The sequence below is a fragment of the Lonchura striata genome, chromosome 2 (genome assembly GCF_046129695.1).
Source record: "Lonchura striata isolate bLonStr1 chromosome 2, bLonStr1.mat, whole genome shotgun sequence".
NCBI classification, from domain to species: Eukaryota; Metazoa; Chordata; class Aves; order Passeriformes; family Estrildidae; genus Lonchura; species Lonchura striata.
Genome location: NC_134604.1, coordinates 41021511 through 41045949, shown reverse-complemented (window position 1 = coordinate 41045949; position 24439 = coordinate 41021511). Strand labels below are relative to the sequence as shown.

The 24439-nt window shown below is 37.8% G+C and overlaps 1 protein-coding gene and 1 long non-coding RNA gene across 7 annotated transcripts in view; one reads left to right on the top strand and one right to left on the bottom strand.

Moving 5' to 3' along the window:
• LOC110470011 (uncharacterized) overlaps positions 1–1650 on the top strand; it is a 32036-nt gene extending 30386 nt beyond the window's left edge. The window contains exon 3 of the long non-coding RNA XR_002465338.2: positions 1627–1650. This is a non-coding gene — a long non-coding RNA (uncharacterized LOC110470011). The remainder of the gene's footprint in view (positions 1–1626) is intronic.
• The window catches only part of CNTN5 (contactin 5), a 591904-nt gene extending 572140 nt beyond the window's left edge, over positions 1–19764 (bottom strand). For 3 of the 6 annotated variants that reach the window (XM_077781341.1, XM_021529327.3, XM_021529322.3), the window contains exon 1: positions 18771–19209. The gene's annotated coding sequence lies outside the window, so the exon portion shown is untranslated. The other 3 variants (XM_021529320.3, XM_021529321.3, XM_021529324.3) reach the window with 3 other exon arrangements.
• Positions 19765–24439: the final 4675 nt, after the last annotated feature.

Genomic DNA, 24439 nt, shown 5'->3' with positions numbered 1-24439 from the left:
ATAAAATGAGGAATAAAAGAAAGCAAACATTCAGGAAAGTCTGGAAAGGAAGTACAGTTCTTTCATTTGGGATGAGTTATAACACATTTGCCATCATCTTCTAGACCACCAGTAGACAGAAAATGACACTGCTACAGTGATACCCAGTACAAACACATATACAACCCATTTCCCTGTGGATAATTCTCTTACATGAAAATGTTGTATGGCATAAACTAGTATATATTTATAATTGAAAGAAAATAGGTAATTAGGATAATCTGTTGCTTTTTTCACTCTCATCCTTCCTTTTTAAATGATGCCTTTCCAAAAATTAAAATAGAATGAAATCTCATGGGCTTGTTTGAATCTGCATAATACCATTCCAGATGCTCTGCTTTATCTTTGGCTTTCAGTAACAATTAGGCGAAACACAGTATTTAATTTGGAGGCCCAATTTTTTAAGTATGGGGAGTCCTGAATTACACAGAATAGAATTCAACAGAATTCAGACCATGTAGTCTGAAATATCATACACAATTCCCTTGTACTTCTGTCATAAAAAACGCCATCTAATCCTTTTGTCTTCTTGTAGTGGTTCTCCTGACATGTATTCCAATCTGTTTGGGTTTTTGTCTATGGTGACGGTTTTCCTCAACATTCTTTCTGGTGCAGAATCCTACAAATGGATTCAACAAAACAAGAAAAATTATTATCTCTGTATAAATTAAATTTTCTACCCATTACTGATGCATTTTCTCTGTATTATCCTACAAATATACTGCTTTTTGATGCTCTTTGAGGTAAATTGTTGTCTTTGAGAAAAAATATCTACATAATGACCAAATTTGCCCTATCCTTTCACAGAATTGGAAGGGCTTTTCCCTTGATTCTCCAATATTCTCTATATGACTAGTCAGAAATTTTCACAGATAAAATTAAACAGCTTTTTTTTTTTTTTTTTTTTTGTTCCAGTCTGCCCTCTGGACTCACCTTGCTATAATAATATTCTGGCCTACTTTCTGTTTAACATACTTTTGATAGTTTCATCATAGTCAAATAATTATTGATATCAAGCCTATAATTAAGGTAATAAAATTATCTTTGGCTCTTATGTAATTATACTTCTTCTGCATTTTTATTGTCTACCACTCTTCAGAAAATTGAAATATCACCTGCATCATCCAGTTCATAATTTACATTTGATTGAGGCTGTACCAGATTGTCAACTGTGGTCCCTTCCAACTTTGCCATTCTGTGATATGTAAGATCACACACACTTTATTAGTTTGAGCTTCCTGGTACAATTAGAGTTTATTGCAAAAGTCTGAACAGATTGCCCACTGTGTAAGAGGAATAGACTGTAAGTAAAAGGGGATGCTTCTAGCTGTAATTTTTCAGTTATGAGTGTGCTACCTAAAACCACACTTTACAATACAACCTAGGCAGGCTGGCTAGGGATAAGGCAATCTGCAAGAGGCTGATTTGTTGGAGGTATGAACTGCAGTTCATACCTTTCCTTATTAGTTCTAAAGTAAATGAAATGGCAATTGGAGATAAACTAAATAAGTCCTTGTGAGACCATAGAAACTAAGGTTTGTGGAGTGCTTGGATCTACTGCTGACTGTTTGATTATTTTCTATTTAGCAGATACATTTCTGGCAGCAGAACAGAGCACTCCCTCCCATTGATTCAATTCTTAGGAGCAATGAAACCTTCTACAGCATTCAGCTGGAAGCTTCCTCTGTGTCCATTCAGCAGAAACAAGCTAATTCCTTCCTGCACAAATCAGAGACCACTAACCATGCAATGGCAACATACCTGTGCGTTTTCCCATTCCCTGGCCCCTTCACAAAACTGAACCCATGACTCACACGTGGGGGATGGCTCAAACTACAGACAGTCCAGTAATGAAAGTTATCCTCTTGCATTTCAACAGAATGAGTGTTGTACTTTTGTTTTAAAAACATAACTCTCTAAAGAAAAGATTCAGTGACATGCACTGTTAATGACTGGGTCAAACTGTGGTGGCATCAACAGGATATAGGGCTTGTCCTGGTCATCACTGCTTGCCTCTGGCATGCTCTAAGCATCTGCATGCTGAGCATACATATTTTGGCTTCTGTCTGGTGTCTGACCCTTCTCCTATTCTACAGTTAGTTTCTGTGATAGAAAAGGTTTCAAGATCTTATTCTGGTAGCCAAGAAAGCCGATAATGATATATGATACCTCTAATAACCTTACTATTCAGCCTATTATTTCATAGGTTCATGTGCCAGTGTAGATAACATGTTAGGAAAAATCGTAAAATAAAAAGAGTCTTCATGTGCTACTTTGTCATACTCATAGCCTGGATTTTCTCTGCAGCAATTATTGTCTGAATTTTCAGATCAATCTTTAATTTTCACCAAAAGAATTACTAAAAAAATAGCACTTTAAAAGTGCATCTATGATATACTCCCCTATTTTTATATTCCTGTTGATTTCTGAAATGACCATGATAGGAGAAAGAAGGATGTGCTAATGAAACACAATCCCATTTTAGTGACTGTGTCTACAGCCAACAGCTCCCACTCTGGTATCGACTGAAGCTTTCATATTGCCAGAAGCCTTCTGAATATTAGAAGCTGGACTTTACACAAATTCTTTTCCTCCTGTGAGGAGGTTCAAACTTGCCATTGTCCATTTGAAAAATGGACAAAGTGCCCACAATTTTCACATGCTCCACATGCATTGCAATTATTGCAGTTCCTCTGCATGGCTCCTGTTGAGATGTAGATGCCGGCCTGAACTATTCAGAGCTACTGGCACAATAATTCAGAGAATTCCCTGGTACACATCACTGAAATTCATTGTTGCATGCAGAAGTGTGCATGAGTGTGAACATATGTTGGTCTGTGTAAATAAATCCTTTCCTGGCCTCTGTAGTGATGTAGTGACCCTGTAGCTGATGCTATGAAGCAGGAAATCCAATTATACCTCACTTAGCATGCAAAACTAAAAATGTTATTATTGGTCATAAAATTATCCAGCCCTTTAAAAAATCAAATCCATGAACTATGTGACTGTACTCCTCAGAGTGACCTCATGCTGTGTGAGGAAGTGCTTCTATTAATTTGTTTTAACTCTGCCTGCAATTATTGCAGGCTGCACTTGGTGTGAAAGAAGTTGGGGATGAAGTGTCTAATTTTCCTTCTAAAATGTCTGGGAATTTTTGTCTGGGTGAAAACTCCTTGAAGTGCACAGAGCTTTCACATACACTATACGGCATTTCCCAAGTCAAAGCAAAACAACATCACCACCAACAATATCTGTTTTCCAAATGTGCACTAAAATGAAATGTCAACAATTTGATGAACAGCTTCTGTAGCAAAACAGCGTGTATGTGACCAAATGGCAACAGACCACTGTTTACATGAAAAATGAACATATTGAAATAAAATTACTCTGAACTGCAACACTCCGTGTTATTTAAAAAAAAAAGTCCCCATTAGAGCCAATAGCAAGCCACATTATCTTTTAAAACCTTGAGCATATATAGATTCATTACATTGACGAATGAGGTAGATGAGAGTTGAGAAAGATCATCGGTATTTACTGTGCTGTGAATTCCTCTCCTAAAACTTCAGTTCCAAGGGGAACACTCGCTCACAGAGCCACAGTGGACAGGCTGAAAACCATGGAGGTTTCAATGACAAGGCACCTGTGTTCAGTCCAGTGCTCTGGAGTATCTTCTTTCTCTGGCTGGAGAGATATTTTATCTCCACTAAAATGAATTCTTTCCCCCAATTCAGCACCTTGGTAATATGAATCTTGACATGATTTACTTCAATTTTCCCATAAATATCCTCTGAACATTAACTTCTATAAATGTATTTCAGGATGCAGGTCCTTGAGGATGCCTGCACAAGCTTGTTTATTTGTATTTGGAGAGCAGAAAAAATGTTGTATTTGTGAGTTTCCCCATGCTGCTAGTAAACTAGACAAGCTTAATGGTGCAGTAAAAAACATATTAATCAAAATTTCAAGTCATATTTTTTATATACTGGTAGCAGAAGTTACAAATAAGACAAACAAAATCCCAGTTGAGATTGAATGCTTGAAAATTGACTGTTTCCTGGTCACTCTCCCTTACTGAGGACAGTCATGTCTCAGAAATTACAGGTGACCATCACAATTCAAAATCTTTTGAATTTTACTTGCAAATCTGAAAAAAAATCTGATATTGCCTTTTCCTGTGCACTCATGCATACATGCACTTAAAATAACAGCTTGGGATGCAGAGGCATTTGGCTTGGCAGTCTTGATTAATTAAAGAGGTGTGTACCTCTCTGAGGTGCACACCTCATCTAGTATAGGCTCTACAAACTACCCAAAAATTGTAAACTGCTACTCCAAAAGATGTGCACCTTATCTCCCATGAAAAGCTGTTACAATTTTTTTCTTAGTCAGTCATGAACATTAAATATCATACAATAAATCTGCTTATTCTGAAAGCTCATGGATTATATTACCTTGGCAACAAAGTGATCTGTTCTAACCGCTTTTTGTTGCCAGTTTTAGAGTTTTCTGTGACACAGAAAAAGCCATGAAGAGAGGATGAGCAGTTAACAAACTCCTTCCGTTATGCTTGCATCATCAGTTTCTACAGATGGAAGAATAGATACAGTGTGAAAATGAGGTCTTTGTTTGCTCAGAACCAGTTGTGGTTAATAGATGAACTGGATTAAAAATAGGTTTTTCTGTTTTATGACAATTGCCAGTCAGGAATGGAATTTTATTTTTAATACAGCAAAATAACATTTTTAATCTGGAAAAGATAAAGTATGTAAAAGACATAAAATATTTGAACAAAATAAAGTGTTTATTTTTTCACATCCACCCTTGGACTTTCATTAATAAATAAGCATCCAAATGTGGTCATCAAAGATTACTACAAACGAATAAATAAAAAATAGAATCACTTAATTTGGAAGCTCCTTTAAGTCTCCCTTTTGTTAAATGACTGTGATAATTTGTTGATTGTTTCCAAAGGGAAAAAAGAAATAGTGACAGTGGTTCAGATAGCTAATGCTTCAGTGCTGTTGTGTTGGTGTGTCATGGTTTGACACTGGCACAATGCCAGTGCCCCCATGAAAATGTGATCCCTCCCTTGAATGCTGTGAAGTGGAATCTAGAACAGAGCAAAGCAGGCCCAAGCTTAATAACTGAAAAAAACTTTATTAAGCTACTACTACAAAAGAAAAAACTAAAGAAGGAAAAAAAAAAACACACAAAGATCAAATGAAAACCTTGCAAAGCATTCCTCCCCCCACCACCCAACTCCAACAAACCACAGTGAGACACAATCTGGACCCCAATCAGGTTTCCACCCTCCAGACAATCAATACTCAGTCCATCGAGGGAACAGAGTCTCTCCTGTGCCACAGACCCCCCAAGAAACACAGCTCCACATCCTGTGTTTCCATGTCACACATGGCACCGCCCGGAGAAGAAGTTTGCCATGGTGACCCTTCACCTTTCCGTGCACCACCAATGCATGGATGGACAGACTGCTTTTAGGACTTTTCCTTTCAAGGATGCCCTGCCAAGAGGGGAGAAAACAACAGTTCAGTTTTTCATTGTTTGGGACCACAGTCCCCCCCATTTTCCCCTGGGGCCGAGGGCTCAAGAACAGAGATCTTCTTCTCTTCTCTTCTCTTCTCTTCTCTTCTCTTCTCTTCTCTTCTCTTCTCTTCTCTTCTCTTCTCTTCTCTTCTCTTCTCTTCTCTTCTCTTCTCTTCTCTTCTCTTCTCTTCTCTTCTCTTCTCTTCTCTTTCCTTTCCAGGAAAAGGGGGTGCCACCACAAACCCCCTAACCTTTTCTCCGTTCACTCCACTTTTTGTCTTTTCCCAGCTGAAGCAGGTCTCTTGACTCACTGGCATCCTCCCAAAACACAGTCCCTCTTGGAGGAGAAGATTGGTTCAGGTTGTGGCTAACACGGAAAAGTCCAGCCAAAAGCCACTCCTTGTCCCCCTCCCATCTAGAATTCCTCCTTCTAACATCCCAGGGTCCAAGGTGTCCCTCTTCCTCTCTTTCAAACCGAGGAGGGGAAAGGAAAATTCACAAAGCTTTCATTTCTCAAGGAAGGGTTAAAAATCCGAACTCTCAGGATGGCTCAATGCCCGGACATCCAGCAACTCCCACGCACTGGGCACCTTGCAGCTTCCCCCGCTCCTCCTTCCTCGCAGTGGAATTGCTGACAGAACTGCCGATGTCTCTTTCTCTCTCCCTCTCGGGAGAGAAACTCTGGGTGGGGGAAATGGAGACATCCCAGATTTCTTCCACCCTTCCATCTGCAGGGGCCAGCCCGGTTCCAGTCCTTTCACCACCCTTGGGACCTACCTTCGTCAGGCCATGGGGCTTCCCCTCCCACACCCAGCTCGTGGCTGGGCAGGGGAGGTTTGCACTGCACGCTGACCGGAACCAAAGAGAGAGAGTTCCCCTGGGAATTCTGCTTTTAACCCCTCTGTGTTCTCAGAGGTGTGTCTACTTTCAATTGGTCAATATCTAAATTGACCTTTTCCTTCTGGAAAAAATTCTCCTTCTGTGTCAAATCACGACATGGTGTCACTGAGAGATGAAAATCTCCCACCCAGCACAAGGATGAGATGGAGCCAATTTCCCACAGAGGCTGTAGCCAAACCCTATCAAAACCTCCTGCCACTTTAGAGCACACTTCCAGGGAACTTCTCCTACTCAGATGGAAAGGGACCTGCAGCACTGTCTTTAATGTGTTGAAGGCAGCATGCCCTACTGAAAAGTAAAACCAAAGCTTGATCTTTCTCTAGAAAGTTACCTTACACAAATAACACACCAGGGAGTCATATTAAACATTGTGCAGTGGGTTTTGTACCAGACACTGCAGGTAAGCAAATATTTTTGTGGCTTTCTTGTCAATCCTGCAAATCCAGTGCAAAATATAAAAAACAGTTAAGTCTCTAAATATGATCATGATTAACAAAAAGAGCTGGAGGGAAAACTCTTGTGGGTTACAGCTCAGAAGCCTCATCATGGGCTGCAGTAATAGAGCTAATTTATCAAAGTGGGCAGTAAGAACCTTGCAGATTCTTTTTTGGGTTTACACCAGCCAGAAAATAATATTATTCACTAACCTCACATGGCACTGGTTGCATCTCTATTTAGTCTCCTGGAGAAAACAAATGGAGACCCATTTTTCTGCATATTTTATGCCACTGAAAGAGTACTATATTTGACTGAATCAAAGAGATTGTTTAAAAACTTTATTATGTGTTTGTCAAATATTCAATATATTTGTGAGTTTTATAATAAGAAAGATAAAAAAAGAGATATTGGGGTTTACTAGACATAATCTACAAAAATAAGGACATTTTTATGATTAAGGAATGTGTTTTTGAATGTTTCTGATAGAAGTACAAAATGGCTATAATCCAAAAGTACTATTCCATGCCATGAAGTAAAGATTAAGTGTAGTTAGCATTCCTTTCTTCAAGGTACTTGTTCAGGACTGCACCTAAGATTCCTTCACAGAAATGCAGTCAAGGTTTGTTGAGTGTAGGCTTAGTTTAAGATTGTGTACGAAGTTTCTCAGAACATGTGTACTTGTTTCCCTGGGTCAAAGCTGCAATCACTACTGGTTTCAGCATGCTCAACACATAAGCTCTGACTGCTTTCCTGGCAGGGTCTGGGTCTGCTCTTCCCCAGAACAACAATATTTAGAAGAAAAAGCCAATAAATTTGACTAAGAGAGATATTTTTTTTTAAATTTTATTGCCCTGAATATACAGAGGAGTAAATCACTACCTGAGATTTAAATGTACATGAGACGTTTGTCTCCTGTAAGACCTCAAACAAAGATCTAACTAATCAGTTAGTCACTGAGCTGCATTACATACTTTTCTATTCTCTTGCCCTCCTCCCTGATTTTTTAACATTCCTTTTCTGACAGGTCTACCTTTACATACCCTCATTTTCAACATTCATTTTAACACATCATTTCTTGTAGCCCTTGCTGGTCAGAAGCAGTTACAGGAGACTACCTTTTCTCATAGCTCAGCTTTCTTGCTTGAATTGTCAGGGTAATCAGGCACTTTTTAAGAAATGATTGGTCACTCAGAACAAAACATTAAATATTTAAAGTGACACCACACCATTGATAAAGTGAAACCTAAAATGTTTGTTTGCTTTCTGCTAATTATTTTATTTCAAGCAGGCAGACTCAACTGTTTACATTATTAATTAGATCTGTAAAAATGAGCTAAGGACAGGAAATTTTCTTGCTGTTAGCAGTGCTAAGATTAAGCAACAACTCACATTAGCTGTAATGTGAAAACCTTTTTCTCCAAACTGCATCAATACAAAGCTAAGAAAATCATATCAGTTCATATTTCTAAATGGTTTGGAGAGAAGATTATTAATTGTGAAATCTCCGATGTTAATCATTTTTAGGAGGTAAAAGTAATGTTACCAATTTACTGGTGTTTGTGGCTATCTTTGGCTTGAAGTAGGAAATATTCATGTTCTCTAAAGTATCGTGTTTGAACACTAAATGGCTTGAAGGCTTTCTTAAAGGAAAATGGAAGGTGTCCCAAAGGCCATACGATAGCAATATATAATGTTCCACATACAACTTCTACTAGTGACCTATTTCTTTACAGCTATATTTTGCTATAGGAACACCATCATTGGGTTTTGTGATTAGGAATACTGTAATGTGACAAAAGCCACAACAAAAATTCACATTCGTGCTGTAAAGAATTGTGTAAAAATACAATTAGAGTTATACGTTTTTATATAAATTTTATAGTTTTATTGCACTACTTGAAGTAATACAAGATCCATCAGCTGGTATTTTCCATGATGACCCGAAACTCCATTCCTTTCTGTCAAAAGTTTCACACAGTGGTTGAGTGTTGAATTGCAGTTTAGGGCTAGAAACACTGAAAATTCTCATTTTTGTTAGACATGGGGGTACCGATCCAAAGGGAATGGAAGAGTCTAGTTATAGCTTGCAAAGAGGTGGGAGCACACAGGTCTGTGAACTGCAACTTTTGAGTGTTGCAGAATATAAAGCCTACCACTCTGCTGTGTGTCTCCACAGGACTCTGGAGCCTAATTATAGAGCTGTATGAAAAAGTTCTGCTTGTCAGCAGAACCGGCAGGAGGGGAAAAAATAATATTTTTGCACATTCACAGAAGAATAAAATATTTAGGCAGAAAATCATCATTGCTGCAGATGGACACTTACAGAACAAATATGGGTAATTTTTGTGCAGCTCTGCTTGTCACTAGCATAGCCAGAATATATTTGGTTGGATTTTAAATCCAACCTAGAATTCCTAAGTCACTGCCAGTGGCAAAATATGCTTCATAGAGCAGTCTTGGTAGAGGATTGCAGGAAAATTCAGGGTGGGGAAGCGGTCTTAAGATGAGCAGTCAGGATTCCACCAAATTTAGCATTGCTGAACTTGCTTATGTCAGCAGAGAATTTGTCTCTTGATAGTTTTGAGTCCTTCTGAGTAAAGACTAGCCACAAAAGCCTGATGACAATTACAAGGCAAAATGTGAGGATCTGACCCTATTGAGGCAATGATGTAAGAGATCTAGAAGAGGCATCAGAGAGATGCACAAATTGTTAATGAAAACAGCAATCAGCAGCTGCTAGTGGCCAATAGATTTTATCTGCTTGCTTTCATTATATTCAAAAAGACACTCTTTAAATGCATGCTTTGAGTGAGAAGAAATATTAAAAATTTACTCTATGCCCCAAACATTTCATACAGGTAACTATAGTATTTTTTGGAGAAATATAACTTGACAGGCTGATAGGCACAATACCTGATTCTCAGTGGTGCTCAGGTGAGAGCTTTTACCCAGTATATCAAAAAACCTCAATAACTTAGAACAGCATTTTGTGTGTGTGCTGTGTGACCCTCCACAACACTGATAGAGGGATTATCCATTTGCAGGTGCAAGTCTGTGACACAAAAGGTGAATAATTTATGTGGACTTCCCCCTTCTTCCCCTCACTCAGCACCAAGCAGAGAAAAGGGGATCCATCACTGCATAGTTCTCACAGTTTCTGCATTCCCTGGCCTGTGTTTGCAGCCACTCAGTGAAAAGCCTTGCTCTTAAACTCAAGCTCTAGTGACCTGTACTTTCAGCTTTGGATAAGTGTTTTTCTCTTATGCTTGTTAAATGCAGTGTGAATTTTATGTGAAAGTGCTTTTTTCTTATTCCTTTTTTCTTTCTTTTCCCTTGGCATCATCTAATTTGGCAGTTCTTGGAGTGCTAGAGAGTCTCTTTAATGCATCTCAAGGCACAAGGACTCTGACTTTACTGCAATAACAGAATACATTTATTTACTGCCTTTATAAATGGCAATAGGAACTGATGAAGGATTGTGTTCTCAATACTTCCTTCATCTCCTTCTTTGTCTGACATTAGCAATAAAATACAAATTACAGAAAAGGCAAACCAAGCATACAAATGAAAAAACTAATTTCATGCCAGCCAACATGTGGGAAAACCTCAGGTGATGAGGAAATAAAAGGAAAATGACAATAAAACAGACTACACTAAGAAGTAATAATTATAACTCAATATACAAATCCAAGAATATCTTTATACACAGTAATTAATAACAGAAAATTTAGTAGAAAGTAATAAAAATCTCCTACAATAGGACCTTTGTTCATAATCTGATAAAGTGTCTGTCTTCTAAAAAAATGAAAAGAATTCCTATATCTCTTAGTTGCCTTAAAATCTGGCCTATATTATAAAGTAAAACAACTCTGTGTTTAGTGTGCTTGATGCTGGAAGTTGATTTTGTTCTGTTTAATTTTTATTTTCAAGTTAACAGATGAAGTTTTTCTCAGCCAATTCAAAGAAAGTCTCAATAGAAGGTAAACCTTTGTATTTGCTTTGCTGTTATATCATTACAATTCTATATAAAACCCAGAAATAATAAAAAATGTCCTAAATCACTGCCTTACATATAGCTATTTATAGTCTGTTTTTTTCCACTGCAAAATATTCTAGATCTTATTATACCACCTACAGGTAGTTTTTAGATAAACTTGGGATCCCCTGAGCTTCTCAGTTACTCTACTGTAGGTTTCAAAGAGCAAGTGAGTCCATTACACATTTTAGAGAAGTTTCTCATAACCCACACTGTTTTGACTTTAAACCAATCCTCAGAAAAAAAGCCTGCTTTTTTTTTAAAATCTTAGATAATATATGAAACTAGCATGCCATTTTTGATATAGACATTATCTTCAATAAACATCAGGAGTGTTCAACTGACTGTATTTTCTCATATGCCAACTTTTATTTGATGCAGAATGTGGCATATGAAACTACTAATCATTTTCTGTTGAAACAAAATAACAAAAAACTATGATAAATTTTCTTTCTCTCACACATTATTCTCATTCACAAATCCTATAATCCTATATAATCATGCACATATTGTTTATAATTTCAACATATTTTTGTAAGCTTTGAAAGAAATCCTTGGCAAATTCCTTTACAATTAAAGTTGTGCTGCTTCAAAGGAACTATTTTGCAAAGATTGACAGAGAAAGAATCTTGATAGTAATTTATGGATACTTAATGAAAACTTACAGAGATAACAGACATTAAGTAATGACCTTTCAAGTGTAGACTCTTTAGTGTTCCTATACACTTAATGCTTCCCAATTTTCTCAACCTGCATTTATTTTCTAGGGAAGAATTTTGGGAATTCGCATTATTTGAACCAATCAGTCTGTCTTGCTTCTACTTTCTAGAAAATAATGCAAGAATTTAATCCAAATTCAACTGAATTGTTTTGCTTTGATGCTGCTTATTTTCTTCCACTTGTTGATTAATATGGCCCTTGTGCTAACATCTTCCTCCTACCTGATGCTTTCAGTAATATCTCAATTCGTTGCTGATGACATTCAAATTTCCTCCAGAGATGCCTTCTGAAGTCACAAACAGAGGATTATGCCCATCAGTGAACGACTCAGGCACAAAGTGATTGATAAGACAAATAAGTACTTAGATCTTAGTAATCAGTCAGTTGTGATATGCAAGGGGGAAAACAAAACTGCAGACATTTCAGCTATATATCATGTTTTGCTAAATTATCTTTATATTCCAATGGCCCTCTTAATAAATTATTCTCCCTGGTTATCTGATCTGGAATACATTTTTCAATTATGCCTCTTCACAAGCATGTAACAGAAAGTCTTCCTCGGTCTGAAGCTGTTTCAATGTCCAAGGAATATCTTCTAAAGTCCAAAAAGAGGAAATACTACACAGTTGGTTTTGAGTTGAAAAGCTGTGCACACACACATCAGAGAGACTTTATGACACCAGAGAAGTCATGGCTTTATTCCCAGATTCCCTGAGCTGAGTTTTATGTAAGCAGCAACAATACATGACGCTGCATATGTTAAAGGGGAGTAAGAACATTTTTAGCATCTTACACATCATGAGTCTGAAAAATCAAGACCTTGTATCACCTCAGATGTGCAAAAGTCAAAAGCCAAATAAAGAATAAGGTCATGGTACAAGAGTGAGTAAATTATTTATTTTATTTAATTAATTACTTTTGGAATGAAAAAGCAAATAAAAAATCTTAATTGAGAGAACTTATCTTTTAAAAGAGTGTCATGTGAAAGTCCTTGTTTTTAATAAGTTTTAATCTGCATGAGGTTTTGGTAACCTGAAGAGTAATTTAATTTAGAAAAGGATCTAAATAGTATACATTTCAGAAGCAATTGTGGACTGTTGCTACAGTCTTCAGAAAAATAGTCAAGATATTTTGTAGCATTTATGTGTGATTATTACACATGTCATAGTGTTGCAGATAGCATCTTGGGCTTTTTTTCTCGGGTGGGAGGTGATCTTGAAGACATCTGTACATGTTCATGGTAGCATGGTTGTGAAACACAGATGTCTTCCCTTAGCTATAAGCTCTTCAAAGGTCAGACATAACATCAAAAAAAAAGGAAGTCTAAGTAAAGCCATACGTTCTGTGATTCAGGGACCATTTTTTGTTTACAGCCCTCAGTGCAACACAATCTTGATTTATGATTATCATGCCTACTTGTCACGATGATAGTAAGGTTTATAATGGAATAAAGAACCTTGCTAATAAAAAATATCTAGGGCAATCAGAGTTCTAATCTAAATATTATTTAGTATAGACTCGTGATGAAAATTAGATGGTTGAGGCAACTGCATTTTAAAGTGGCATCTGCATTTCTTAAAATATATGAGAAAAGATGTACCTATAAGCTAAAGTAAAAAAGAAAAATATAAAATTTATATACAATTGTTGAACTTTAGCAACCTATACAGTAGGTACAGGTGGGGGGTTTGGTTTTTAAAGTGCCACTATACATACAAAGTTAAATACCATTACTTTGGTCCACAAAGAGGGCTGTAGTACAGTATTTCAGGCAATTAATACTTATAGGAAAGAAATTAGTAAGCATAGGATAAACAAAATTAATGGAATTTTAATTCATCTCTATGCCCAGAACTTTGCATTTTTGTTCTAGGCATACTAAAAATCCTATATAGGAATGGTTCTTGAAGTTGTTAGTATTTTCAGTTTCCTCCATTCTGTATAGCTTGCCCCCCATCCAAGCTATCACAAGAATAAAAGTAAAGATAAATAATTATCATGATTACATCAATGAAGTTGAATGACTTTGTCAGACACTTCATATCACCCAAGTGTTCCAGCCTTTCCAGAGTAATTTCTTGGGTGTCTGTAATACTTAACTTTTGGAAAATGTTCTCTGTGAGAACCACCTGTGAAGAAGTAAAGCATATACTGTGACTTCGATGACTCATTTTGGTGTGGTTTTGTTTATTACACATCAAGTATATGCAGAAACCTGAGAATAATCAAGAATAAATGGCATATGGAAGTCTGTGGAGTAAGCTAAAGGGGACAACAAGTCTTCTTTCAGAACATATGATATATGTGTTCTTAAACAGTTAATAATTAATCACCTTTCCCATACATAAATTTCTGTTAATATTCTTCCCATTTACCATTTAGTTTTGAGGGCACATTTGTGGGGAGAATATTGGAGCAAACATATCTTCTGAATATGTCTCTTCATGGCTGAGAAAGAATTACAACTTCTCAAGTTTAGTGCCTGAATATCTTCCCAAAATATTATTATAAGGACGTTATGCTTTTAGATCAGTTTCTTCTGTTATTATGACCAAAAAATCTTCTTCATTTGCCCATCTGTGTGGCCACTACTCCTGGTTGAATGCATAGCAGGGTGGTTGCTACCTATAGTAGGAATGTCACAGCCACTGGGCAATGTCTATCATGTACTCAATGAAGACTATAAACCAAACAAAAATAAAATGGGATTTGTGAATTCTTGCAAAGTGATACTATTTGGTAAGGGAAGACACCCAAAAGACTGGTCTGATACTATGCCTACATCAATTACAAGGTCATATATTTAGCCTTGATCAAAATTATTTGAAGGCTAGGAGTCCCAATAAATATATAGTAACTCTTTAACTATTAAAAACGGAACAATTTTCACTCCCAAGGAGGCTGAAGCCAAAGTCTCTGTATGTTGAGTGAAAAGTTGTCAAATGTTACCCCCCTCAGAAACTGCAGTGAACTACCTACAAAGTTTGTCTGCTTTTAGTTTCAGCAGCTGAAGGTTCTCCAAAGACAGCATCATGTTTTAACACCATTTACAAGAAAACCTTTAAGAGCATGCTGAAAAAGGAAATTCCCAAAAGAGCTTTCTGATGGATGGAATGGGTTTGATGTATTTTCTATTTCTAGGTATGGGAATGGAGAAGAGTTATCAATTTTTCCCAAGACTGACGTGTAAGTTTGGTCCTAAAGGAGATGTAAAGAGGTGAGCTATGGTGGTGTAACTAGTACATGACAGCATGCATCATTCTGACATAACCTCATGGCTCTGTAAGCTTGGGAGCTAGTCTGAGTGGATGACTACACAGAATGAGCATGCTGTAATCAAGAACATCAGCTGTAGCATGGATAGAAATTCTAATGCTTTATTACATTCACAACATACAGAATCTGACATAATATTTCCCTTATTACATATCCACTTGCAACACCTTAGAATTTATTTGTTGCCTTTATGAAATATAGTGAGAAATTCTGAACTTTCTTTTAGATACCAACACATGAGCAAAGATCAAATTTTCTTATGGCTCACACACTTAGGGATATTTTCATAAATCAGCCAAGAAATTAATTATAAAAATAAACAGATTACATTTCCTTCCACTAACTAGAAAATGTTACTGTTGCTGTTATTCCAGCTTGCAAAGACACAGAATCATTGCTCTTCAATATATGTGTGTGTGTGTGTGTGTGTGTGAACACATCTAAACATACATACATACACATTATGAGGCTTTGAAATCTTTAAGCAAGATAAGAACGTATTTATCTTATAAAGTTTTAACAATTACATAATCTGCAAACCCATCCCCTAATAGAGTGTTATTGATCAAAATCACTCAGGAGATAAGAATCTGTAGGGACTCCATCACTTCCAGAAAGAGAACTTTTCCCTTGTAAAATGCTTAAAACTTAGTAATCCAGGGTGTAACAGACCCTGAGAAAAAGCATCAGAGAAGCCATGTACAGAAGGAAGAAAATATACTGTGAACCACCTACCAATATAGTATTAGCAACCAAATGTCTATTTCACATTGATTCTCAGGGAATTAAGAATGCAGTATAAACTGTGGTGGATTTTATTTAGCATTTTAGAGAACAAGAAATTGTTCAAATGATTGAGGTTGTTCTGAAAATGAGAGAAAGTACAATGCAGAAGCTTTAGCAGGAGCATAAGGAGGGAGCAGACCAACAGTGGCAAATTTTTCATTACATTTGTAGGAACTAAAATCTGTGTTGCAGGCTACAAGCAGAAAGACAAAATCAGTCAGGACTATTGTTTTTTCAATGCCACTGGACCAATCACCTCACATGTCTCAATACCTTGGTACATTTATTCTTAACATACAGATTTCTAAGATGTCTTTTGTAAAGATTTGCATTAATTTTTAAAATAAATGTTTCTATCAATAATCTAATCAGAAAACATCCAGACTGTTGAATCTGTTCAGTGGAACAGATTTTTCTGTATTTCTAGCAAATCAGATTAAGCCTTTTTGAACATACCTGATTTGCAACAAGCAGGAAAGAAACCTGGATCTCAGACTGTCACTTAAAGCATCATACTTTTAACCTCCTCTTTCCATACAGAGCTCTTTACCTTTACTGACACCCTCTGGTCCCTATGCCTAAGTTAGGTTTGAATTCATTCCAGCACTCCTTCAAAAATTTACTCTCCAAATCAATATTTTGTGGAGCACAGAACTGGATATTTTCTGAAACTCCCATAAATCATATCACTGATTCCCCAATAGTTCACCATGTCAGCAACTTATTCAGGGGACTCAAGCAAATTTGCCAGTCACGACCTTCCTGTATTGAATCTGTGCTAGCAGTCCTCCAAGATATGCTTTTCTTAAAGTTGCCCTTTATTATTTTCTAACAGCAGAGCTCTTAATCACACCTTTATCTTAGCTACTATGTTATTTTTCCTCAAGACCTGTTTTCAAAGCTGCTTTCTTTCAAATTCTCAAATAGAAATCAGCCAGTGAGATGTTTTTATTTTCTATTTTCATTCTTAGTACATTCTTAGCCCTCGTTATCAAATGAAATTAAGATGCCTTCTCCCGATATTTTAACCTAGAATTCAAAATATGACCTTCAGCTTCATATTGACCATAAACCCTAAAACCTATACTTTTTATATCCCTAGCTATCTTCACACTTTCCTGTCATGCTCTGAGAGTTCTGACTTCCTTTGCTTAGACATTTGCTTTGTAAGTGTATGAAACAGAAGTACTGCATGTTCAATAGTCCACTTATAAAACTACTTAGCTGTTATCAAGAGTGCTTAACACTTCACACTCCTTAATATATTTGTTGTCTTCTGAAACTTTGTCTTCTTAAGCACATCTTTTAACTATTCCCATAGTATATCAACAGTGTATCTCTACTGAAGGCCACTGTACATAAAACATTCCTCAGTTACAATAGTTCACATCTTAGTTTTCTGTCTTCCTTTCAGCATACTTCAAACTGCTAAACAAGAGTTTGTGTTTTCCCTCATAACAAGATAGACAAGGGGTTTCAGGGAGGAGGTTAGGGTTTGGGGTTTGTTTTGGTGTTTGGTGTTTTTTTGTTTTTGTTTTTTTTGTTTTGTTTTACTTGAAATGTGTAGGTAAATGCTATAGTAACTGAAGTAAATTTATTAAATATATTTTTAGAAATTCTACTAGAGCTTTTGATCTCTACTTGAGCTTTTTTAAGTAATGGTTCAGTTATTGCTAATTCTTTTAATAACTCATGTAATAATATTAATCTGAGTAAACTGATCTTGTACTATTGATTGTCATAAAGTACTTCTGAAGGAGTGGTACTATAACTCAGCAAGAATTAAAGGCACTTTTATTAACTGGAAAATATCATTCAAATTTTAATTATCAAGAATCCTCCCCCCCCCCCTCCCATAGCTTTTGGCTAATAGTGAGTGTATAATTTATTTGTAGTTTCAAACTTCAAGGTCTCATCAACAGATCACTGAAGTCTAGGGGAATGCTGGAACTCCACAAAAAAAAAAAAAAAAAAAAAAAAAAACAACCAAAAAACCCCAAAAAACAAAAACAAAACAAACAAACAAAAAAAAAAGTTGGCACCAGTTCCTTCATTTAAAAAACCAAAAACAACTAAAATTGTGTCATTCCTAGGAAGTACTACTTTTTAAACAAAAAAAAATTTAAACAACTTTGAAAAAACTTTAAGCTACATTTCTGAAATATTGCAACACAGAGAAAAATTATGTCCTATGTACTCACATTACACTATCTTGTCTAACTTCTGTTACACTGAATTTCTGAGCTTAATAGACATGCAACTAAACATCTGAAGAAGTACATATGCAGTCATGGATTTTCTTTTCTAACTTAAAAACTTAAAAATATAGTTTCATGCTCTATGTCACAATAACTCTCAGTTCATCTTCTAGCCAGTTCACAGACATTCCACTTAGCCTTATTAACTGTCCTCACATCAGAGACAAAAAATCGGTGCATCTTTATGTAATTCCATCTCCTCTGCCTGTCAGCAAAGGAGAAGAGTCCTGGCACTGCACTTTTCTAATTCCAGAGATAACTGTTTATCCCACAGCCAAGTATCATTCAAAACTCCCAAACAACACAACTTTTAGTGCATCACTATTAACTCAATTCGCTGGGTTATTTCCTGATTCACCCTCAAGCATTAGCATGGTAGCTCTCCCAAATATAAAAAAATTAGCACATTTGAATAGGCATTCCTTCTCTAGAGTATGTATTTGTACTAAAAGATGTGTACATCTTTCTTCACAACTCATTCACTGCAGTAGTTTACTCCCCAGTTAAATGACAGGAAGCATATAGCAGATCGCAGTAATTTCTACTTCAACTTTTCTGCTCAATTATGACAATTTCAACATAAGATTCAAAACAAAAAAGCAAAACACATAAACCTGCAGCCCAAAAATGGGATCTCTCACCATTGCTGGCTTCACAGTAGACTGCTCACAGAGATGCTGCGATAGATATTACAACAAATAATCTGCACACACTCCAAAGTCTAACCAGTGAAATCAGTGCCTAGCTGGGGGAACGGCAAAGACACTTACCGATGCTGTGGCACCGTCTCTCTCGCCCTGACTCAGTCTCTCTCTCCCATCCTCTTGACAGCCTCAAATATAGTAGTCCCTTATGGTGCTGAGCCTGGGGGAGCAGAGGATTGCAGAGTTGGGTTTTTTCCCTTTTTTTTTTTCCTCTCTCTTTTTTTTTAAACCATCCAGAGGTAGTTCTCCAGACCCGACCGCCTCTTCTCCTCGGCTCGCTCAGTGATGGAAAGCCCCAGGTGAAGGCATCCGCGCCGGCAGCTCCCGCGAGCCCCTCCCGGCCCCGCCGTGCCCCCTCCCGGCGGGGGGACCGAGGCGCCTCCCCCGGCTGCTCCCGGGGGGCGGCGGAGGCTCTGCCCGCCCCTGCCTGGACGCGTGCGGATGTATGGATGATATGGATGTGTGTTTATGTGAGTGCCATCTCACATCGCCGCTCGCCCCTACCCCTAAGCGCGCAAGGACCCCCCTCCTCCCGCTCTCCTCCTCCTCCTCTCCACCTTCCTCCCGATTCTCCTCTTCACTCCTCTGCCCCGGAGCGTGAAGACAAGAGGGCAAGTTGGCGAGAGCTGTCTTCTGATCTCCTGCTCCTCTAACCAAGACACCAGCCTCTTCCATCCACCACTTTCTGACCCCATCCTCTCCTCTCTCCTTCTCATCCCCTTCCCCATCCTCCTTCCAGGTGGATTGTTTTTTTAAGATTTTTTATTTTTTAATGCATTTTATTCCTCTCCAGCTGTTATGACCCTCCCTGCCCCCTCGCTCTGCAGCCGGAGCCGGGAGCCCGGGAGCCGCGGCTGCTACCCGCACCGCACCGCACCGCGCCGCGCCGCACCGCGCCGCACCGCACCCTCTCCTTCTTTACACCGCGGCTGCTCCGGCTGGAGGCACACCCGGGGCAGCCAGCACGCGGCCGGCACCCAGCACGCCGCGGCTCCGGTAGCCGCTGCTCTCGCTTTTCCCTTCCCCATCATCCACCCGCGTTTATCCGCATCCCCGCCCGGCAGCCGGCAGCGCCCCGCCTCGCCCCGGCCCCGCGGAGCGCCCCGCGCCCTCCCCGCGGCCCCCGCCCCGCGCAGCCCGGGGCAAGGCTGCCGGCGCCGCGCCGCCACAGCAGCCTCCTGACGGCCCCTCCTCGGCCGCCTCGCATCCATCCACACATCTATCTAGCGGGTTCCCACTCTTTTGCCTCTCCCTAATGGCTGTCCTCAGGATTCAGGCTGATTCTAATCCTTCCTTTATTCTTCTTCTTTTTTTTTCCTTTTTTTTTTTTTCCTTTTCCCCCTGTGGCAATGGCAACTTCTTCTATAAAATTTAATACTTTTCTGGCCTTCTGTGCTTTCCTTTCATTGCCTTTTCCCCCCTTTGCCTTCCACAAGTAGGACTCTTTTTAATTTACGCATAATCTGAGTAATTATTGTATAACATCTATTCTCTGAGATTTTTCTCTGCTTCAGTGATTCCATTTCAATGGTTTATGATTTCTGAACCTCTGTGGTCTACAAATATGTGTGTGTGTGTGTGTGCACACGTGTGTGTTTGCATTTTTCTTTACTAACTTTTCTTTGTGTTTATTTTTTTTTTCCTATCCCAGGTAGTTTCTGGCTAATTTCAAAAACTGACCTTTTTGTGGTTTAGCTTCAGGAGAATAAAGATTTTGGATTAATTCTGGAATTTGCTGGGGATTCTTACGCAACTCTGATCTTAAACTGGCAATACTAATATGATATTTTTCTCAGTGTCTTTTGCTTGTTTCTTATATTGAAGCCTCTAGCAAGATAAGATACTAGTGATGAGTGACACAACTTTATACACTTTTGTAGTCCTGTATAATATATGGAAGTCTATCAGAGGATCTACAGCTCAACGTCATATTCAGTGAATTCTGTCCACTACTGTCAGTGAGGACCGGTTGAACAAAACCCCTCACTTACAATTCCTTTTTTTATTATTCTAAGATTGAAAATTTCTGTTCCTTCATCACCATCTCCCTCTGTATTAACTATCACAGTGGAAGAGAGAGAATGAATCTCTCATTAGAAATGGACTTTGTCTGGATGCACTATCTCATAAAAACACAGAAGACAATTGTGTTCACAACTGTGACTGGGTTTCCAGACATATTTCTGTTGGGCAAGTAATGTTGCAACTTGACATATCAAAGCTTCCCTTCATTGACTCAATTCGCAGAAAATTATTATCTGGTCATTATTGCCAGTGTTACTAGGTTACAAGACAGCATTTAATCAGAAGCCAGGAATAGTGACTGCATTAATTCTGATCTTATGAATAACTTATGAGGCTCCATTTCTCAATATTTTCAAAGTGAACATTAAAGCCAGAAGCATTTTTGCTAAATTTTTTTTGGTGCATACAACATCTGTTTATGACAATAGTGGGGAATTACTGGTGAGGAGGTGATTTTCACTGGTTAATTTTTTTACAGGTAGAGATGGAATGAAAAGAAATGCTTTCTTTTTTGTGGTTTTTTTTTTTTTTTTTTTAAGTCATAAAGACTTGACTTTATGGTCTTTATCATCATTCTTTGTGAAGTTTATAGGGTTACTTTGAAAAACTACTTTACGGCACTCATGCCATAAACATTGGGTTCACACTATTTTTAACTCAATGTTCTTGTCAAAATATATCTTTCTTATGAATGACAGCTTTTAATGTTTGCTTCCTTCTTTTTAACTTCACATCAGCAATATTTCTACAAGGAGGTATTTGTATCTTTTCCTTTAATATAATCAGGAATTAAGTGGATTTGTATGAGTACCAGTTTTATCTTTCTTTGGAAGGAAAGTGGCACTCAGCTTTTAAACAGGTTAAAGTTTCATTTGATTGTGTGTTTCCTTTGCAAGGTCAGCTCCTGCTCTACTCCACCATTCTAAGACTGTGAGATGTTTCATGGCATGTATGTTCAGAGTTTAGTGCATGGACAGTGAGTTATAATCAGAATAAATAGTACTTTGTTACAGTGCTATTGTTGCTATACACTTTAAGTCAACCTAGCTGCATTTTGCATATCTGGTCCAGTTGTCTGACTATCTGTCAATTAACACCTTATTCTCTATTGCAGTGTCTGCAGTGGACAATCAAACAGTGGATGCAGCACATCTGCAGTCTGAGTCATTTCTGAGCTCTTATTTGTTTTGTACTTCTTTTCATTCAGTATCTCTTAAGCAGAGCATAATGTATTTTTTTCCTTCCCACATGGAGAGCTATCTGAGCAGTACCATTACTATTGGGATATTTCACTGTTCTTTCTTGACCAGTTGCAGAATATAAGATAGAATTTTCAAGAAGACAATTAGCTGCACAAATTTTTTCCCCTCATCTGGGTCTGCAACAGCACTGATGGTGTATATTTAGAGATAATGAAAGCTTCTCTTGCTGTTCACCTTCCATTTATGACAAGCTTTCTCAGGTACCTGGAGGAAGTCTTTGAAAATACTAGTTTTTGAAAGGTGCACGTTGGCTCTGTTTTAGTACACAGCTGTATAATTGTAGTGGCAACCACTGTATTTTGTCCTCCCCTAGAACATCTGGATATACTCCTCATGGCTTTATAATTAGAGTTATAAGAAAATTTTCTAGGGGGATAAGCAGAATTGTGTGTAAATTTGACGCATAATTCTTCAGGCCTTCGGCAAACAGCAGAAGATTCAGAGCCTATCATGAAAGATTTCAGTTATAGCAGATAATTAACAAACTGGAGATGTTAGCAATGGAAAGAAGTTGCTGCATAAAATTAAAAATAAAACCCCAAGCTTTGGGGACTTGAGCCTCTTAAATTTTCAGAAGTGCAAACAGATGACATCTGGTCCAACATAAAGACTGGGATAAAGTTAACCTATTTGAAAAAGTTTTGAAGCAGCAGAACGAAGCATGTGTTGTATCGCAGCTTTATAGCATGCCACAATGGTAATTTTGATTTCATAAGAGAAACTAGTAAACTGAATGTATTGTTTCATTGAGCAATGGCCTGAGAGGATGACAGAACTATACTGCACTTGGTCAAACACCTTAAGCATGATGAGGCCATTCTATTACTTGGTGAACAACACCAGTGTAAATTTCCACTGCTACCTGGTTGAAGAGAAAATGGTCTGGGTCCTATATATTTTGATACACCCAGGTACGGCAGTATTTAATATTTAGTATTTTTAATATTTTCAGTATTGCTACTGAAATAATGATCATCAAAGAGCAAAATTAGCAATGCTGTGGTATTCATCAACTGATAGGAAGGGACAGACTGAGTGCTCCCTTGTTTCTGCAGAAGCCATAGACTGTGGGAAACATGAGGAAGTGACAGATGTGAATATCTTAACCCTATATCAAACTCATTCATACTACTGAGTGTTACTGGTTTTGTGAGGAATTGGTTCAAAATGAAACCAGAGGAACAGGTTCTTAAAAATCAGTCTCCTGGCTACTGACAGAAGCAAGGATGAAATGATCATCAGAAGGGGTTCCTGTTTTCTGTGCATGCTTTATGCAAGTGCAACACAGAGTCAGAATACAGATGAGAAGGGATTTGCAGACTCTTATTTTCTCCTGGCTTTCCTAACCTCATGAGGGACATGTCTAGGTAAGCTGTTATGAAATACAATGCATTATTTTCCTCATTCCTTCCAGCTTGATCTTCAACATATGCACAGGAAGGACCCTGGAGACTGATTTTACCTTCTACAAAGATGGAGCAAAGTTCCTACTGCACATGGGAGCAAAATACACAAAGGAGTAAGAGTCGAGAAAGAACAGATCTGTTTCCCACTCTAGCTATCCCATGGTAACACGAAGTGTTGTGACAGGGAAGTAGCTGGGGGGGTGATCTGACCCATAGTCCTCAAAGAGAAGGAAAAATGACAAGGGAAATGACATGTTCTCTGAGCACCAAAGAATTAAAAAAAAAACCCAAAAAACCAAAAAAATAACCACCCCATAATAATAGCTGAATATTCCAACAGTAAAGAAAACTCAGTAACAACAAAGATAAAACCCTTTATCTCTCTAACCCATATCTCCAAAGAGCCATGACCACAAAAGATGAAAAAACTGCCCTCTGCTGAATTACAGAATGGTCAGAGTCCATGACTGCTGAATGCAGAACAGGAGTAGATACTAAATTTAGTTTCCTAACTTCTATTTCAATACCTAAATATAAATGGCCTGATTTTTTTTTTTTTTCAAAATGTTGAACAGTTCCAGATTTTTCTGATTTATGTTGCTACTTAGAGAAAAAAAAAAAAGAAGAATTTTTTGTTTAAGTATCTAACAATAGTACGCAGAATTCTGCCCTTATAGACCAGAGGTTTGCAGCCTACTTCATAAAATAATTGGATGCCATTGTGCCCTCCAAAGATGGATAGAGCTGCAAAAGAGAATATTTATTCTGTATTTTCTTGTTAATGATGGAAATGAGAAGTCCCATGGCCTTAAGTGTGCAGTAACAAATATTTGTTTTTTCCTCTCCCTCCCACCCTAAGTTCAATGGAAATACACTACAAGAAAGACTTAATGTGGGAAGCATCCTTGTCACTGCAAACCTTCTTTGGAGTACAGTGCAGCTATAACTACACTAGTAGTGAATTAAGCTTTTCATTATTTTTAAATAAGCCTTCAGTCCTAGGTGTTTTTTTACTTTGGAGTGTAACAGAAATCTAGAAATT